Source organism: Carcharhinus amblyrhynchos, chromosome 15, assembly GCF_965287045.1.
Source record: "Carcharhinus amblyrhynchos chromosome 15, sCarAmb.v2.hapA, whole genome shotgun sequence".
In the NCBI taxonomy this organism is placed as follows: domain Eukaryota; kingdom Metazoa; phylum Chordata; class Chondrichthyes; order Carcharhiniformes; family Carcharhinidae; genus Carcharhinus; species Carcharhinus amblyrhynchos.
The window spans coordinates 1873926-1894796 of NC_137338.1; the positions used below are offsets into that span (position 1 = coordinate 1873926).

Below are 20871 nucleotides of genomic sequence, written 5' to 3' on the forward strand. Positions count from 1 at the left end.
ATGCTGGCTGCTTCCCCAAGGCAGTGGGAATTGTAGACAGAGTCAGTGGATGGGAGACTGGTTATGGACTAGGTTATGTTTACAGCTCTTTGTAGTTTCTTGATCAGAGCAGGAGTACCAAGCTGTGATAAATCTGGAAAGGATGCTTACATCTCAAAATTAGTGAGAGACGCAGCAGACATTCTGAATTTCTGAGAAAGTAGCGGCATTGTTGGGTTTTCACAACTATAGCATCAGCATGGAGGGACCGGGACAGATCTGGACATCTAGGAACGTGAAGCTTCCGACCATTTCCACTTCATTATTAATGCAAACAGGCATGCCCTCCGCTATGCTTCCTGAAGTTGATGACTATCTCCTCCATTTTACTGACAACGAGGGAAAGAGTATTGTTGCCGCACCAGTTCATCAGATTCTCTATCACTTTCCTGTGCTTGATCTCGTCATTGTTTGAAATCCGGCCCACTGCGGTGGTGTCATCAGCAAACTTGAAAATGAAGTTGTAGCAGACTTTGGCCACACAGGAGCACTGAGGAGAATCAAAGTGAATTCTTGAAAACTGTGGCACACATAGGTTTGATCCTTGGGAAGTGAGACAGAAGCCTCGAGTACAGGGGAACTCTTGGGTGGGAATAGAAGTAGAACGAAGAATATGACATTGAGACTTTTGCAATACAGTGGGGTTGTGAATGATGGGAGTTGACTGTAATCTTTATCTGGCATACCCCAGGTTTGCTAGTTTGACATAGGGATAGATTGCTGGCAGTTTGGTGGCGTTAGTGTTAATTAAGTGTTAACTTGCATAGTAAATTTTTGATTAAAGCATGAAATCTTGTGGCATAATAACTGGGAGTTCAAACTTTTTAAAATTTACTGGTCACCCATTGAGATTCTAACATGTTTGATAGCCAGTAACATTATGTTTTTATTCATTCGTGGGACATGGGTGTCACTAGCTGGCCAGCATTTATTGCCCATCCTTAATTGCTCTTGGAGTGCAATTGAGAGTCAATTACATTGCTGTGGCTCTGGATTCACATGTAGGCCAGACCGGGTAAGGAGGACAGATTTCCCTCCCTAAAGGACATCAGTGAACCAGATGGATTTTTTCCAACGATCAACAATGGTTTCATGGTCATCAGTAGATTCATAATTCCAGATATTTTTTACTGATGTCAAATTTCACCATCTGATGTGGTGGGATTCGAACCTGGATCCCCAGACCATCAGCTGAGTTTCTGGATTGATTGCTAGTGATAATACCACTAGACCATCGCCTCTCCTTGTTTGATAGCCAGTTACTGGGGTTTGTTCTCATCCTTTACTCTTTGCTGAAGCAGGTATTTTCCTATCCTTTCTGAATCCTTGATTGAGCGAGTGCCAGTATCTTGAGTTATTCTGTTCCGCAATTTAACATCTGAATGTGAAGAAGTTGCTCCTTAAATTGATGACCTTTGGATTGGCACAGCAAGCTCCCTCTCTCCATTTTATTGATCTGTTCATTATTCCAAAAAAAAATCTTTCAATCTATTCTTTCTCATTAATATCTTTTCCCCTCTTGAATGAGAATAGATTGAGATTCCTTAGCTTGTCTTCACAGCTCACTGATCTAAAACCTAGAACTGTCTTTATTGTTAATCAAATTCTTCCCACAGCATCTTTCTCTTTGGAAGGCTTCCTTTGGCTGATTTTGAAAACTGTCTGTGCTGAGAACTGCATAATATTGTACATTCATCTGGAAACTGAAGAATTGCTGTCTAGCATTGCATTATTAGTATTCTTTTGTCAGCACCTCACAAAGTCAGGTGTTCTGGAAACTTCCTTAAAGCATCAACAGCTTGCAATTATATAGCACCATTAACATAGTAAACTGCCTTCAAGCACCTCAGAATAGCATCATCAAACAAAAGTGACACCAAGTCACGTGACGGTGCAGCACGGTGGCACAGTGGTTAGCACTACTGCCTCACAGCGCCAGGGACCCAGGTTCAATTCCCGGCTTGGGTCACTGTCTGTGTAGGATTTGCACATTGTCTCTGTGCCTGCGTGGGTTTCCTCTGGGTGCTCCGATTTCCTCCCACAATCTGAAACAAAATGTGCTGGTTCGGTGGATTGGCCATGCTAAATTCTCCCTCAGTGTACCCGAACAGGCACCGGAGCATAGCGACTGGGGGATTTTCACAGTAATTTCATCGCAGTGTTAATGTAAGCCTTACTTGCGATACTAATAAATAAACTTTACTTTGAAGAGATATTGGGGCCTGCGAACACGAGCATAGTCAAGGCTTTAAAGAGCACCTTAAAGAAGAGGAAAAAAGCAGAGTTTTAGGGCGGCGGTTCCGAAGTTGATAGTCTAGGCTGAAGACCCAGCTGCCAATGGTGAAGTAATCAAAACCACATTTGCACAAAAAGCCAGGATTAGAGGAATGCAGGAATCTCTGATTATTGAGCTGGTGGGGATTATAGAGATGGGGAGAGAACAAGGCCATGGAGGAATTTGAAAATAAGGATGAGAATTTAAAAATCAAGACATTGGCTCCTGTTCTGGCAATCAGAGCTGCAGCTTCATTCACAATGTTCCTTCATCTTACTGCTATTTTGCTGAGCCCAAAATGGGCTGATGTACGTCAGTGCACTTTATTTTTGGAATGATAACATGCCTTAGATACACCTTTGCCCCCATATAAGAGTGTTATTTTGTCTGTTTTTTCTTCACTGAACTAACCTCTGGTCGAGAGAATCAGTCAGGCAGGATCACAAATGTAAATGATTGCTGCTCCGTCCTGTTGCGAAACATTAACTCACCTGCACCCCCTGGGCAAAGTCATTTCAATGCAGAATAATTCCACTGTGTCTGTTGACTGGGATCAACATTCTTTTCTTCACATTTGCTATTGAATTTAAAAAGACTGATTTGTGTGGTAACCAGGATTGAAAAATAAGCTCTAGTCAGTGCAAGCATGCAATGATTAAATCCATGCCTCATGCCAGCTGAATACTGCTACTCCTGTCAGTTCCTTGATATCTGGTTAGGCTGCGGTTGTTTTCTTTACAACAGAGAAGGCTGGGGAGGCATTGAGGTTCAAAATTATGAGGGACACAGACAAAGCAGATAGGAAGGAACCTTTTCCCATAATGGAGCGGTCGCTAACCAGGAAGTATAGATTTTATCTCTAACTGTCAGACTGCATTCTGCACCCTCTCCTTTCCTTCTCCCCATGTGCTGCGTGAACAGTGTACTTCACATAGAGCGCAAGAAACAATACTTTCATTGTATCCCAGTGCATGTGACAATAATAAATCAAATCATATCAAAACATTTCAGAAGCATAGATGAGCACTTAAAACATCATAGCATACAAGGCTGTGGACCAAGTACTGGAAAATGGGATGAGAATACATGAGTGCATGATGGCTGGCACAGATATGATGGAACGGAAGGCCTCTCTGTGCTGTAAAACTCAGTGACTGTACCTCTGCTTGGATGTGAAATGTGTTCAGACATTTTTTCTAAATTGCTCCATTGCCTCATTCCACCCTATCTCTGTAATATTCAACAGCCCTACAACCCAATCATTTACATTCCTTCAATTCTGACCTCTTGCACACCCTGAATTTTCATTGCTGTGCCTTTAGGAATTCCCTGCCTAAACCCTTCTACTGCTTTCCCCTTTTTGTTATGTGTTTATTGAAAATATTCTTATGTTTTACATAACAAACACAGATACAGGTTCACACAGTGCTCGCGTGTACATTCCAATGCAGCTGGGCACAGGGTTCTCTGTGACCAGATGATAAGCACCTGGTATTCCCGGCACCCACCCTGCCCAAGTCCCATCTAATTACACCGATAATAACGGTAATAATATAAAAACAAAAAGGCAGAGTTACGCTGCTGGAGAACCAACTGAGTGCCCAAGTAGCCCAGGCTATAAACTAGTGAGTGGAGAAAAGAGAGAGAGAGAGACAGCGAAGAAGAGAGGGGATAGAGTGAGGGGGAAAAGAGAAAAGTTCTTGTATTGGTCTCCATACCTTGGTAGGGTAGGCCAGTGCATTCAGGTAAAGGGCCAGGGTGCATCCACCAGTCGGTGGAGGGGGGGTTCTGTGGGAGCACCCCCGGGTCCTGGGGCCATCGGGTATCTACTCGGCCTGCTCCAACTGCAGCGTCCCAACATCCGCTATAAATGGTTGCCGGGTCTTATAGAACCGAGCAGTGGACCCATGTCGCGTGCACCTCATCATCTTCTCCAGCTTAATGGTATCTACCACCTCCTTCACCCACTGAGTGTGTAGCGGGGGTGCACCTGATTTTCACCGAAACAGGGTTAGTAGTTTTGTCAGAAGTGTAGTGAAAGCTTACAAAATCCACTTGGAATTTTGGCAGCAGCGGATTTAAAGGCACAACCCCAAACAGGGCAGTCTGGGGGGATGCACGTAAGTCTCGATCTAGCGTTGCCGCAATCGTCTCAAATATTGATGTCCAGTAGACATACAGTGATGGGCAAGCCCAGAACATATGTAAGAGGGTGGCTGGAGCTTGCTGACACCTTTCATAAATGGGGCTTATAGGACATTTCAGTGCAGTACTGGCCCTTCGGCCCTCGATATTGCGCCGACCTGTGAAACCAATCTCAAGCCCATCTACATTACATTACAATCTCAAGCCCAACCTACATTATTCCAATATTATCCATATGTTTATCCAGTAACCATTTAAATGCCCTTAATGTTGGTGAATCCAGTAGTGTTGCAGGCAAGGCATTCCATGCTCTTCCTACTCTGAGTAAAGAACCTACCTCTGACATCTGCCCTATATCTATCACCCCTCCATTTAAAGCCCTGTCCCCTCATGTTAGCCATCTCCGTCCGAGGAAAAAGGCTCTCACTGTCTACCCTATCTAATCCTCTGATCATCTTATATGCCTCTTTTAAGTCACCTCTTAACCTCCTTCTCTCTAATGAAAACAGCTTCAAATCCTTCAGCCTTTCCTCATAAGACCTTCCCACCATACCAGGCAATGTCCTGGTAAATCTTCTCTGCACCCTTTCCAATGCTTCCACATCTTTCTTATAATGCGGCGACCAGAACTGTACATAATATTCCAAGTGCGGCCGCACCAGAGTTTTGTACAGCTGCAACATGACCTCATGGCTCCGAAACTCAATCCCTCTACCAATAAAAACTAATGCATTGTTTCCCTTCTTAACAACCCTATCAACCTGGGTGCCAACTTTCAAGGATCTATGCACATGGACCCTGAGATCTCTCTGCTCATCCACACTACCAAGTACCATTAGCCCAGTACTCTATTTCTGTTACTCCTTCCAAAGTGAATCACTTCACACTTTTCTGCATTAAACTCCACTTATCACCTCTCAACCCAGCTCTGCAGCTTATCTAGGTCCTTCTGTAACCTGCAACATCCATCCGCACTGTCCACAACTCCACCGACTTTGGTGTCGTCAGCAAATTTACTAACCCATCCTTCTATGCCATCATCCAGGTCATTTATAAAAATGACAAACAGCAGTGGCCCCAAAACAGATCCCTGTGGTACACCACTAGTAACTGAACTCCAGGATGAACATTTCCCATCAACCGCCACCCTCTGTCTTCTATCAGCTAGCCAATTCCTGATCCAAACCGCAAAATCACCCTCAATCCCATGCTCCATATCTTCTGCAATAGCTTACCATGGGAAACCTTGTTTTACTGAAATCCATATACACCACATCAACTGCTTTACCCTCATCCACCTCTTTGGTCACCTTCTCGAAGAATTTAATAAGGTTTGTGAGGCATGACCTACTTTTCACAAAACTGTGTTGACTATCCCTAATCAAATTATTCCTTTCTGGATGATTATAAATCCTATCTCTTATAATCCTTTCCAGAACTTTGCCCACAACAGAAGTAAGGCTCACCGGTCTATAATTTCCAGGGTTGTCTCTGTTCCCCAATGATGACCTAAAGGTCAAAGCCAAAGGCTCTGCAATCTCCTCCCTACCCTCCCAGAGAATCCTAGGATAAATCCCATCTGGCCCAGGGGACTTTCATGCTTTCCAGAATTGCTAACACCACCTCCTTATGAACCTCAATTCCGTCTAGGTAATGTGCCTGGGTACATTGTAGAGAATCTAACCCTAGTTAGCTATGCTCTGTGAAAGTGTTTACATTGTATTACGCTTTTGCCTTTTAAGATGCTGCTGGAAGCTTGCCTTTTCTTTTTATCTCAATTTGATGCCTCAAATCTGTGACTTGGTTTCATTTTTGTTTGTAATTGTTCCTGTGAAGCTTTTCAGGATGTTTCTCGAATCTCAGAGGTCAAAACAAGATGTTAAAATTGAAAAGGTTTTCTCCATGTTTTACCACCCTCTCCCTGGGAGGGATAAGAGTGTAGAAGTTAATTTGCAATAATAATGATTTACAAACGTCAAACGTTTACACTTAATGCAGAAGGATTCTGAGTGTAATGGTGCAATAATACCCTTTGTATGTATGTACATAGCCAAAACTGGATTAAACCAGTTTCAGTTGGTACTTCATTTACATGTAGTACACTGCAATGTCTTTACCTCTCAGGAAAGAGACAATCTGGCAATGATAGGATTTTGTAATCTCGGGCAACATTCGGAGAATCCTCTTCTCAAGTCTGTCAAAGAATTGAGTTTTTTTATTTGCTGAGATTTAGTTTTCAAAATCTCGTGTTGGTGAAGAGGTTGTTTGGACACGAGGATGTTCAGAATGAAGATGGCTGCATCAGCAGGTATTTTTGGGCAACTGAGAAAACTATCATGACTGAGTCTTTCAGTGCCTATGTGGAGCTGCTAGAGATGTTTTTAGTGCTAATAGTATTCTCAATGTTCCTGATAATACAGCTGATAATCAGGCAACGAGGGAGGATGAAACAGGCCCAGAGGGAATGAACTACTTCAGAAATTGTTCGATCCAAAAGACATGCCACTGTTGGATATTTTGTGTAAGCCAAGACCGTGCTACAGTCCTAAGCCATGAAAGCTACCAGCTTGGATTAAGGGATTAGTCGTCCACTGAAGGCACTGGATCATTTGTCGTGGCTTTGAAAAAAGCTTTCCATTCAATGTTATTTTGGAGGGAGTTTGGATCTACGTGAGGTGCTTTTTGAGAGAGTTGGTGCAGACTCGATGGGCTGAATGGCCTCCTTCTGCACTGTGGGGATTTAACGAGAACCGGTTTGTATGTGGTTTAAAAGGAATGGACTTGCTAGAAGTTACTGATATTGTCTTAATTAACGTTCGACATAGCTTGCCAAACAACGTTGACCATGGACGTGGCAGAACATTACTCAAGAAGTCAGAGTTAACAACTGCCAGTAGCCTGCTGAAGTAAATAAATCCCAACCTGAGTAAGTAGCAGTTAGTAGCAGCAGTATTACTAAAGCATTGGTGTTTAGAACTGCATTGGGCACAGAATTGTCCAATAGTGAAGGCAGAATGCTATAGCTGCAAGAAAGATCACCTTGCCAAGGGTAACCTTGCCAAGGAACTTGTCGAAAGAATATAATCTTGTTGAAAGAATATAAATGGAGAAAACACTGGCTGGAGGAAACGCCAGTTACTTCATATGGTTGTTGAACAGCACCAGGTCACTGAGGGGGGTCAGTTGGGACCTTTACGATCTGAAGCACAGCATGACCGGTGGAAATTCTCAGGTAATTGTAGTTCAGGCCAAAAGACTGGAGCAAAATTAGGCCACTCGGCCCATCAGGTCTGTTTTGCCATTCAATCATGGCCGATATTTTTATGTACCCATATACATGGGTAGGTTTCAGTTTTATAAGCTGCCATTTGATGTTTCTTTAGCCCTGGAATTTTTCAAGTGGTAATGAACCAAATTTTGCAAGGCGTTCGGGGAGTATTGTGCTATTTGGATGATTTTTTTTCAGCTGCAAATACACAGACCTGTGATAGGCTGGAAAAGGTACATCAACGTTTGGAAAATCAGGGAGTTTGGGCAAAGATACACAAATGTGAAATGTTAGGTAGACAAAGATGGGTTGTAACCTACCATGTTCGAGCAGTAAGAAATGTGCCACAACCTCAATGTCTTTGGGTTTTATGAATTAGTATGGTAAATTCATATCACTTCTCGGCCTTTTGGCTAAGATCAAGTGTAGTATCGACATGCTGCACTTGGTTGAAGCCATTAGGTTACATTTCAGCTTCATTTGAAGCAATTTTTTAAAGCGGCATCTTGGCCTTTTGGCTGAAATGCAAATAAGATCAAGCCTTGGAGGAGGAGCTACACCTACTCCAATCAGCTTGGATCATGTAGATCAAGACCAAGACAGGAGGTGAGAGCCCTGTCTTGTCAGCTTGGATCGGGAATGTCCCAACTTGTTGGGACTCTGAATTGGGTTTAATTTGACTTGATTGGATTGGAATAAAGTTCAAAAAAAAAAATTCATACCAAATGCAGCAGCCTTATTGCATTCATTGAATGAACTCATGAGGAGAAGTATTCCATGGAATTGGATGAGGTGGCAAAGCATTCTACTATATAAACATCAGTTAGTAGATGTCACAATGCTTGTATATTGTGATTAAACTAGCAGGTTCATGGAGAACAAAATTATACTCAGAATGTGAGGATTGTCTTTGATTTTTGGTATCAGAATTTTTCATAAATACTCGAATGGTTGTAGTTTCATGATCAAAGGATGGCTATTTTGAATCCAGAATCTCCAGTATCCAATTTGACTGCAGCCTGAATACACAGATGGGCTTTTATTTTGTCGGCTTATCAGTACAATGTTACAGATGATCGGGATATCATTGTAATGCTGATGTGATGTCTAGATTACCATCCGCCTCAGAGCTAAGAGCCCAACAGGGAAGATGTATTTTTCTTTTCGCATGTAGATGGGTTGATAGAACAAGTCATAGGGATTCTGATTGCCACTTGCTGAGATTCAGGCCCAAAGAGTCCAGCAAGAAGCAGTCGTTGCCAGGGTTAGACAGAGACGTAGGAGACATATTGAAACATGTTGAGCATGTTATGTAGAGGAAACTATTTGGTACCTTTACAACCTTTAAATGTTTAACATTGGTGACTCTTGAGAGATTGAAGCCGTCTGTGTCCACATGCAACAAGACCTAGGCAACATTCGGATCTGGGCTGATAAGTATGCCACACAAGTGCCAGGCAATCACCATCAACCAACAAGAGAGAATTTAACCATCTTTCCTTGACATTCATTGGCATTGCCATCGTTGAATTCCCTGCTTATCAACATGCTGTGGGCTACCATTTACCAGAAACTAAACTGTCCAGTCATATCAAAACTTGTGGCTTCAGGAGCAAGTCAGTAGCTGAGAATTCTGTGGGTAGTAACTCACCTCTGACTCCCCAAAGCCTGATACCACTCTGGGTGTATCTGCACCACATGACAAGAACATAAGAAATAGGAGCAGGAGTAGGCCAACTAGCCCTTCGAGCCTGCCCTGCCATTCAATAAGATCATGGCTGATCTGTCGTGGCTCAGTTCCACATTCCCGCCCTCTCCCCATAACCCTTTAATCCCCTCTCTTATCAAAAACCTATCAACCCGCGTCTTAAAAATATTTAGCGAGGTAGCCTCCACCACTTCAACGGGCAGAGAATTCCAGAGATTCACCACCCTTTGAGTGAAGAAGTTCCTCCTCAACTCTGTTCTAAACCGCCCCCCCTTTATCTTGAGGCTGTGCCCCCTAGTCCTGCTATCCTTTCTGAGCGGGAAGAGTCTCTCCACCTCTATCCTATCGACCCCATTCATCATCATTTACGTCTCAATGAGATCTCCCCTCATTCTTCTAAACTCTAACGAGTACAAGCCTAATTTATTCAGCCTCTCCTCATAGCTCAACCCCCTCAACTCCGGCATCAGCCTAGTAAACCTCCTCTGCATTCGTAAGTATGGCGCCCAAAACTGCACACACTACTCCAGCTGCGGCCTCACCAACCTGCAGTGGTTTAAGGAAGTGGCTCACCCACCACCACCTTCAGGGCAATTGGGGATGGGCAATAAATGCCAGCCTCACCAGCAATGCCCACAGCCCTTGAAGGAATACATTTTTTAAAATAGAAAGCTAGCTAGAGTGCTTTTAGATTTTGCAGGATTTGGAGGGCCACAGCTCTTTTTTTGTGATCGCCTTTCGAAGTGGGCTGAGGAGTGTCCGATGGATCAAACACCAACTAGCAAAACTTGAGATATTGTGGGTAATTTGTTTGCTGCTGTTGGGTTCCCAGAGGGAACTGTGTCTGACAACAGATCTCAGTTTAGTTTGGAAGTGTTTGTTAAAATTCAAGAGGAAAATTAGAAGATTAGATCTTAAACTGCAGAATTTTTGTTTGTTTACTGTAGTACACCTCACGCTAGTACTAGCAGAACACCAGCTGAGTTACATCCTAGAGGGTAGTCTAGATCAGTGTTTTCATTGCTGAAGCCACATTTAGTACAGTCAGTCAAAGAGAAAGAATCCAAGCAGAAAGATAGTCATATAAGGTTAGAGTGAAAGGAAGAAACCTGAAGCTGAACCCTGAGGTTAAAGTGAACAGGACATCATCATAAGTGATTGCAGTGGTTACCAGAAAGAGTGGTGAAATATGTGGAGCTCATGCACGTTTGGCCAAGATGTTTGGCTATGGAAAGATTAGGTTTGCACATACACCATTTTACCTTCAGAGATTCACAAAGAAGGAGGAAGTCTGGAAGAATCAAATTAGTCTGATGAGTTGGATAGTTGGAATATGCATACAATGCCAGTAGTTATTCCAAAACAAGTTCACATCTGAGGTAGAGGGGAAAATTTAATTGAAAATGAAGGTCAAAATCAGTCTTTGTTGGAGAAAAATTCTCATCAGACTTAGGCCCAGTTTAGTCTAGATCCTTTCCCAAGTTCTGCAAGTTTTGGATAAGAGGCCTACAAAATTATCAGAGGCATAGGCAAGGGTGGATAATCAGAGACTTTTTCCCAGGTTGGAAATGTCAATTATAAGGGGGCATAGGTTCAAGATGAGAGGTGATTTGATTTATTATTGTCACATATATTAGTATAGAGTGAAAAGTATTGTTTCTTGCATGGTATACAGACAAACCATACTGTTCATAGAAGGAAACAAGAGAGTGCAGAATGTAATGTTACAGTCATAGCTAGGATATAGAGAAAGATCAACGTAACATGAGGTAGGTCCATTCAGAAGTCTGATGGCAGCAGGGAAGAAGCTGTTCTTGAGTTGTTTAGAATGTGATCTCAGACTTTTGTATCTTTTTACCAATGGAAGAAGGTAGAAGAAAGTATGTTTGGGGTAGGTGGGGTCCTTGATTATGCTGACTATTCTGAGGCAGTGGGAAAGGTAGACAGAGTCAGTGGATGGGACGCTGGTTTGTGTGATGGACTGGGCTTCATTCACAATCCTTTGTAGTTTCTTACAATGTTGGACACAGCAGGAACCATACCAGTTTGTGTTGCAGTCATAAAGGTGCATCTGTAAAGGTTGGTGAGAGTTGTGGTGAACATGCCAAATTTCCTTCGCTTCCCGAGAAAGTAGAGGCATTGGTGGGCTTTCGTAACTATAGCAATAACTACAGCTTTTTAACTATAGGTTGCATTTTTAAAAATTCATTTGTGGGATGTGGGCATTGCTAGTTGGCCGAGGGCAGGTGAGAGTCAATCACATTGCTGTGGCTCTGGAGTCACATGTAGGCCAGGCTGGGTAAGGACGGCAGATTCTCTTCCCTAAGGAACATGAGTGAAACAGATGGGTTTTTCTGACAATGGTTTCATGGTCATCAGTAGATTCTTAATTCCAGATATCTTTATTCAATTCAAATTTATTTTTATTGAATTTGAGCTTAGGTGACACATGCGGGGAAAGTTTTTCACACAGAGGAGGGAGTGTGCCTGGAACGCATTGCCAGTGAGGTGGTGGAAGTAGGCACGTTAGCAGCGTTCAGAGTGTACCTTCATAGACACGTGAATGGGAGGCAGAGGAATAGAAATCTCTTACTGGCACAGGCATGATGGGCTGAAGGGCCTGTACTGTGTTGTGTTGTTCTTTGAAAAACAAGATGTGTGTGTATATGTGTAGAACTTGAACATTTTTGTAATCATGCATGTATATGTGTATATATTACCAAAACCAGATTAAACTAGTTTCATTTAGTACTTGACTTTAGATGTGGCACACTGTTTCTTTTCTTTTCTGTCCTGCAAAAATATCACATGAAAGGACAATTGTAGCGCTGTTTGTCTAGCTGTAGTTCCTGTGGTGTCAATTGGCACTATTATCAGCCAGGATTGAGGGGTGCGGCAGGGCAGGGGTTGGGGGGCGGGGGCAAACGTATTTTTACATTAAACAGCAATGCAAACAAAGTGTACTTGCAGAATCTATTTACAGGTTGCTATGAACTGCAATGAAAAGAACCCATGATCTAAGCTGCAGAAAAATCTCCTGACAGAAGTGAAATGATTTCAGCAGCAAAATGCAATAAACGAAAGATAGTTACAGAATACTAATTGTGTGTGTGTAAAATCAATCACAGACACTTAACAGCAGTGAAATCTCCAGGGATAATTCATGTGGGAATTACCTACCAATCCTCACCATTCTTTCTGGAGATTGTGGTGTTACCAAATCCAGCCAATTGTTCTTTAACCCTGGTACAGGTGTTGTGGTTGAGAGTATAGTGATTTGGCTCCCTCTCTTGGAAGCTGAGAACCTGCTATATTTTATGAGCACTGCACTTATTTTCACAGAACACTGCTGTAACTGATCGCTCATGTTTTTCTTCTTCCTACATTAACCTTACAAAATAAAAGACATACCAGTTATCAGCTAGATGAATCCTTTTAAATAACATGTACACAAGGGGTGGCACGATGGCATGGTGCAGTCTGACAGTGTATACACCTGACAAAGGAACAGTGTTTCCGAAAGCTTGTGGGATTACTATCAAATAAACTGGTTGGACTTTAACCTGGTATTGTGAGACTTCTTACAGTTTCACAGCGCCCGGGATCCGGGTTTGATTCCTGGTCTGGATCACTGTCTGTGCAGAGCCTGCACGTTTTCCTCGTGTCTGCGTGGGTTTCCTCCGGATGCTCCAGTTTCCTCCCACAGTCTGAAAGATTAGGTGCATTGGCCATGCTAAATTCTCCCCCAGTGTACCCGAACAGGTGCCAGAGTGTGGCGACTAGGCGATTTTCACAGTAACTTTAAAAATATGTCTTGAGTCTCATGGCGATTTGCAGCAGGAGGCCATTCAGTCCTTTGAGCCTATTCTGCCATTCAGTTAGATTGCGGTGGAATCCAGATTGTAACATCCTTTGTACCTTGGTTTTTAATCTTCAATATCCTTGCCCAGCACTGAACTAGTAAAAGCAAATTACTTTAGATGTTGGAAATGCAGAATGAATCCACAAGGCTAGGAGCATTCAGTCTGCCTGGCAGCGTCAGTTTGGCAGCTATTAATCTTGATCTTGAAATTTTAAATGGATTCCCAGCCTCTGTGGGAGAGAGTTCCAGATTTCCACCCCCTTTTGTGAAGAAGTGCTTCCTGACATCACCCCTGAACCGCAAGGCTCGAATCGGAAGCTTTTGCTCTTGTTGCTCTGGACTCCCTCAGCAGAGAAAATAGTTTATCCACTCGATCACATCTTTTAATCATCTTAAGCACCTTAATTAGATCACCTCTTTTATCTTCTACACTTGAGGGAATACAAGCGTAAGCTGTGAAACCTGTCATCATATTTTATCCCTGGCATCATTCTGGTAAATCTACCCCACTCTTCAAGGCCAATAGACCCTCTCCTGAAACGCAGTGCCTCAAATTGAACTCTGTATTCCCGAAGGAGGTCTAGCCAAAGCTTTATACAACTGTAGCCTAACTTCACCTCTTATGTATTCCAGCTCCCTTGAGATAAATATCTGAATGTCAAACACGTACATGGGAAAATCCCTTTTGGCTAGTTTAACAGTTTTTCAACAGTTATTTGAAAGCGGCAGAAGAAGAATTTGATCTGTATAGTGTTGGCATTTATACACCGACATTGCACAAGTGACTGGCTTTAATAACTTCAATATTTACATCTTGGTTCGTGACATCCATCACCCCAACAGAAGGGGCTGCCGAGGGGCAAATGGCAATGTTCTGAACTGACTTCCTTTCCACCAGCAAACAACTTTAGTTTTCCCTGTCCATCATCAGCTGCTCTCTCCCATCTTCCCCCCCCCCAGCTCCATACACATCATCCCTCCCCCTTTCAATAATCTTGTTGCAATTAAATGAAATATCTTTGTGTATATTGTACTTCTATCTTTGCCAAAAAGTAGGGATATGTATAGTACCCTTTGGGTTTTTGCTCATGATCAAACAAGAGTTAGTGGGAATCCCATTCTGAGCTCTTGTCACATGTATTCCTACTTTTGCTGAAAGCTTAGAGCTATACAGCACAGAAAGAAGCCAGCCAGCTCACTGAAACTCCATCAGCTCTTGGTAAGATCTGTCTAATTAGACTCTCTCTTGTTCTTTTGCGATATACCGACAAAATTTTCCAATTCTCTTTTGAAAGTCACCATTGAATCAGCTGTCAGCACCTTCCGTTCTTTTTCCATTCACCTTAAATCTTCCTCCTCTGGTTACCAATCCTTCTGACGCTAGAAAAAGTTATTTTATGCACTCTTTCCTTTGTTCTGTTGATGGTTTTGAATACCTTTATCCAGCCTCCTGGTAACATTCTCTGCTCTAATCAGAACAAACCCAGCTTCTCCAGCCTATCCACATCAATTGAAGTCTTCCAATCCCGAAATAAGTCGAGTAGATTTTTGCTGCACCCTCTCCAAGATCTTGACATCCTTCCGAAATTATGTAGACAGTACTTTTTTCATTCTTTCATAGGATATGAGCATTGCTGGCTAGACCAGCATTTTGTTGCCTGTCCCTTATGGCCCTTCAGAAGATGGTCATGTTAGGAATAGAGATTGTTTTAAGTAATTAAACAAATATAAACAAAAATAAATGATGTATTGTTTGTTAGGAATAAGATACAAGTTTAAACTTAATTTGTTTAAGCTTAAAATTTATTTGTGTCACAAGTAGGCTTATATTAACACTGCAATGAAGTTACTGTGAAAATCCCCTGGTCGCTGCACTCCGGCTCTTGTTCAGGTACACTGAGGAAGAATTTAGCATGGCCAATGTGCTTAACCAGCACGTCTTTGGATGTGGAAGGAAACCTGAAGGAAGTGCACGCAGACACGTGGAAAACGTGCACACAGTCACCCAAGCCAGGAATCGAACTCGAGTGCCTGAAGCTGTGAGGCAGCAGTGCTAACCACTTGGCCACCCTGTTGTGTTTCTATATTTGTGTGTGAAGAAAGAGTTAAAACTTCTTCAGTTTAGTTTCATGCTAAAAAAAGAAGTTCCTGCAAGTCTGTTAAGATGCTTGCATTGTAAGAAAATTTTACGACCCCTCAGGCAAATAGAAGACTTAAAAAAAACTAAGTAGTTACTTAGCAACCAAAGACCTACTCCAGTTTGGTTGGAATCAGATAATGCAGAGGCAAGGAGCATTTTACAAGCCCTGCCAGTATGGACAGGACCATACAGAGGGACAGAAAGCAAGTCACAGTGACTGAAGAAAGCCCAAGGAACCAGGGAATGGAACAGAAGAGTATTTCAGGAGGGTAAAGGGATAAACAACAGAGTTCTGTTGAGTGAAGTGATGAGTAGAGAGGAGAAACTCCCAGTTATACAGGGCTGTAAGGTGCAAACCTGGAGATGTTGGCTTGTGAGAAGCCAGATATTGGGGTTAACAAAAGGTTGGTGACACCTTAATACAGTGTGAAGTAGTGGTGTTCTGTTGGCATGGCTGGTACCCAGGCAATGCATGGATGCTAGAACATGGTGGGGTGGGGGGGGGGGCGCGGGTGGGAGAGTCCAGGGCAGAAGAATACCAAAATGAGAGTTTGAAATCCTGGATGCGAATCCTTGATGAAGGCATCTCAAAGAAGGTGTTGTTTGAGAGGAAATTCCAAGGTGTGTTCTTTGAGAGAGGAGTTGGAAAACTCTTGCGTGGAGTTGGCTCATGGTGTGACCAGTAGCTGGGGGGAATTGAGAAATCCATAGAAGTTGTTTTAAGTGGCGTCTATCACCTGGTTTCAGGGTGTAAGGTGTCTGCGCACATTTTGCCTATCAGTTTACATGGGCTGTGCACTTCCTGAGAACAGAGAGTATAAGGGAAATTTTGTAACCTGTGCTATTCTTATAAATCCATATATATCTGTAAAGGTGTAGCTGGGGTGAAGGGGTATTGTATTATAGTTCATCTTTTATTCTTCAATAAATCTTTTATTCTTTTGTTAAAAGATCATCGACAGTTCTGTGACTGTTCATCTATGTCTCTAAACAAAAAAAAAGATTTTAATGTTTGAGAGGGCGGGAAAGTGGAACTGAGCCACGACAGATCAGCCATGATCTTATTGAATGGCGGGGCAGGCTCGAAGGGCTAGATGGCCTACTCCTGCTCCCACTTCTTATGTCCTTATGTTCTTATGAGTGACACAAGTAGGCTTACATTGCACTACAATGAAGTTACTGTGAAAATCCCCCAATCGCCACACTCTGGCGACTGTTTCGGCACACTGAGGGAGAAATTAGCATGGCCCATGCACCTAACCAGCTCGTCTTTCAGACTGTGGGAGGAAACTGGAGTACCCAAAGGAAATTCACGCAGACACAGGGAGAACATGCAGACTCCAAACAGACAGTGACCCAAGCCGGGAATGAAACCCAAGTTATAGAAAATCATAGAAACCCTACAGTACAGGAAGAGGCCATTCGGCCCATTGAGTCTGCACCAACCACAATCCTACTCCAGCCCTACCCCCATATCCCTACAGATTTTACCCACTAATCCCTCTAACCTACACATCCCAGGACACTAAGGGGCAATTTTAGCATGGCCAATCAACCTAACCTGCACGTCTTTGGACTGTGGGAGGAAACCGGAGCACCCAGAGGAAACCCACGTGGGCATGAGAAGACTGTGCAAACTCCACACAGACAGTGACCCAAGCTGGGAATTGAACCCAGGTCCTTGGTGTTGAGGCAGCAGTGCTAACCATAGGGATCTGTCGAGCCGGGTTTCACTCTGAGCCTGACTTGTTCAGCAGTAACATAAAACTGGGGTTGTAACATCGAGGAGGTCCTTCTTGAACCGCTGCAGTCCATGTGGTGTTGGAACACTTGAGGTGCTGTAAGACAGGGGGTTCCGGGAATTTGACCCAGCAACAGTGAAGGAATGTTTATGCCCTCCTGAAGATGATGTAACTATGCCTCACTATTTGCTATATTTCTCGGATTTGTCTCATCTGCATATATTGAAATGATATGCTGTTTACCCAAGTCCAGGCCATTAATATGTTTCCAAAAGAGGAGTACACAGCACTGTATAGCTCACTCCAGAATGGAAAACAGCACCTCACCCAGACTCTGTATGCTCTGTTTTTTGGCCATGTTGCCACCGTCACATTAATAGACTTCAATTTTGCTAACAATTCTATTGTGATACTTTATCATGTGCCTTTTGAACGTCTGTATGCAGAATGTCAAAGTAAATGGCAAAACAAGGCCTTCTATTCATTTCTTTCAGGTTGAGCCTCCTGTGATAAGCTGAACAAAATTCCACACATATGCAGAATTAACTGGGGTTAATTTCCAGAAAATACAAACATTTCCTGCTTCTGTTAAACATGTGCATCAAAAAAAAACAACCTGTTCTATCTACTTCAAAGGAACAATGTGATTCACTCAATGAAGGAAACAAATTATTTGAACATTTAAATACATGAAAAACAATTTGAACTTTACATGCTTCGCAACAGAGGAAATCGTTGATTTTACAAATCCTATGTACTTTAAATCAATATTTCAGAAACCATCACCATATCATTTTGAATCTGTGTGGTAAAAAAGATATTGAGCATTGTTCCAAAAACACATCTTGTCTTAAGTTTTTCGCCTTGCATTTATCAGGACAATCACATGAATACCAATGAAGCAACAGCTTTATGCCAAAACATTGAATGTATTCAAGAGGTGGCTGGATATAGCTCTTGAGGCAAACGGGATCTGAGGTTACGGGGAGAAAGCAAGATTAGGCTATTGAGTTGGACAATCAGCCATGATTGTGATGAATGACAGAGCAGGCTCGAAGGACCGAATGGCCCTCTCCTGCTCCTATCTTCTATGTTTCTATGCTGTATGAGAAGAGAGTGCTGGTTGGTCGCTGCTACGAGGAATAAAAATAGAAATGTGCTATAATCAAACTGTCCCCTCGTTCGCTGATGAGTATTAGAGACAGATTGTGCAATTTCAGAGAGATTCCTGTATTCATTGCCAGTGAAAATTGATTTCTGCAGATTGCTTTGATTTATTGTCTTAAACATTTCAGTGCTCAAGTTAGGGAAGGAAGGAATTACATTTTCCCCCTTTATTTGGCGAATGTTTTGCCTGTCGAGGGGAGGTCAGAGCTTTGGGTGTGGAGCATTTTCCACAAGGAGCTGGCTGAGGGCGCTCAAATTCGTTTCACTTTGTTACAAAGAATTATGTAAGTTATTGTCAATGAGTTATTCGAGTCAAGTTTTAATTTCCAGCTTGGGGTAATAGCAACTTGCATCTGCTTCTTACTCCTGCCACCTATTGTAATGCACAATTTATATCACAAATCACTGGGCCCAGCTGGCTTGTGCTGGTACTCCAGCTCTATAATGTTTGCACTCTTCACGAATCTCCTTCCAACTGTCTCATCGAATTCTATCAAAATATCATTCAGCTCTTTTCTCTCTCCCCTGTGTGTAGCTATTTCACCTTAGAGACAACGAGGCTGCACAATTCAACCTTTGTATTGAATTCCACATTTGAACCACTCTCTGGGTAGAAAAATTTCTTCGTGGATATTAGAGTCTATCTTATATTTATGACTCCTAGTTTTGCACGATTGTAACAAGCAGACAAGCAAGATTGGCATTAGTATCAGGACTGAAAAACAGTTGTGGAGAGAAAGTTAAAATTTCAAATGATCCTTCTACAGAACTGAAGAAAGATGGAAATGTAACACTTCCATTGAAGTCATTTTGACTCAGCTCTCCACAGATGCGTCCAGACCTGCAGAGTTTATACGGCCTGCCCATCCCCAGCCCATAGCCTGCCCCTGGCTCGCCCCCTTGCCCCATTTGGGTGCCCTCCCATGTTCCCAGCTCAGTGTTCTCCAGCCTCTCTCTGTGACTCCTTCAGCAAGTCCACACGTTAGACCTTTCTCAACTAAACAAAAGCTTGGGCAACAGCCAACCCTGGTTTATTCCCCATGGTAATAACATAACTAATCTTCATGGCATTACATTGGTCAATCAGAATGCACTTACTAACCAGATAGCACTCTCCTCTCATGCAGTATAAATTGTTGTTCCCTTTACAGTTGGTATTCTTGTGTCTGTCCAGATAAATGCAAGACTGAGAACTTTCAAAACGTCTCTCTTTTTTTCAACAGTTATTGAAGTACCCAAACAGGTGCCGGAGTGTGGCAACTGGGGAATTTCACATTAACTTCATTGCAGTGTTAGTGTAAGCCTTACTTGTGACTAATAAATATTGCATTTAATTTTAGTAGCCACTTGCAATATGAGACACTGAGCAGCTAATTTATGCGCAATGAACTCCCACAAACAGCAGTGTGGTTGTTATCAGGTGATGAGGGATTTCTGATTGTTAATTTGAGGGATAATGGCGGCCCAGTAGCACAGTGGTTAGCACTGCTACCTCACAGCGCCAAGGACCTGGGTGGTGACTGCACGTTCTCCCCGTGTCTTCGTGGGTTTCCTCCGGATGCTCCAGTTTCTTCCCATAGTCTGAAAGATGTGCTGGTTAGGTGCATTGACCTGAACAGGCACCAGAGAGTGGCAACTAGGGGAATTTCACAGTAACATCATTGCCGTGTTAATGTAAGCCTTGTGATTGATAAATTAACTTTACTTTAGTGGTTGCCCCAAAACATTAGGGAGAATTCTCCTGCTGGGGGAGGGGATTGTACATTGCTTTGAATGAGCTACACACATCCAGCATTGTTACTATGACAGTTCCTTAATTTGCAGTTGTCATAATTACAGTCTTGATTTATATTTGTAGTTGTAATTTGGCAATTTAGCAGCTTCCAGTCGTCGGAGGTTTAATGACCTCTTGCCTGAGTTGAAATGATATTCATTGCAGCATTGTTCTATGTTTTGTATTTGACCTTGTAGGTGAGGTTAGTCACAACCTCCGGCTTTCTCTTGAGTAAAACCCTCCATTCCAGCATTATATTGGTCTGTTTTTTTTTCAGACGGATTGATTTCTGTACTGTAACAGGTAAATTTGGAACTATTTTTCTCTCTGAATCCTGCAGTAACTTTTCTGTTTGAGGTTATGGTGCACACTTGTGACCAATAACTATTACCTTTCCAGCTGCAATCTCTTGTTTCTGTCAGCTGCAATCAAAGGCTGCAGTTATCACTCTTGTTTTGGATCAGCTGTGCTTCATATTAACCTTTGTCCTTGCCCCATCGAAGTGCTTTCCGAAGAAGCTCCCTTGATGTCTCACTTCATGAAGAACAGTCACTAATTGGTGGAAGATTTTATTCTCAATGATTGAGCTAAAATGCATTTCAGAACTAAAAAAAGTTTATTTTTTAAAAATTTACTATTGAGATGTGGGTCTCACTGAAAAGGCCACTATTTATTATGCAGTTAAATTGAGTGGCTTATGAGGTTATTTCACGGTAGGGCAATTTAAAAGTCAATCACATTGTTGTGGTTC

At 42.5% G+C, this 20871-nt stretch overlaps 1 protein-coding gene and 1 non-coding gene across 3 annotated transcripts in view; both read left to right on the plus strand.

The window, feature by feature from the left end:
* Window positions 1-20871, plus strand: part of gbe1b (glucan (1,4-alpha-), branching enzyme 1b) — a 509684-nt gene that overhangs the window by 164798 nt on the left and 324015 nt on the right. The gene's annotated exons all lie outside the window — the stretch shown is intronic.
* On the plus strand, window positions 8121-8312 carry LOC145353540 (U2 spliceosomal RNA). Its single transcript, XR_013888715.1, has one exon. It is a non-coding gene; the product is annotated as a U2 spliceosomal RNA (small nuclear RNA).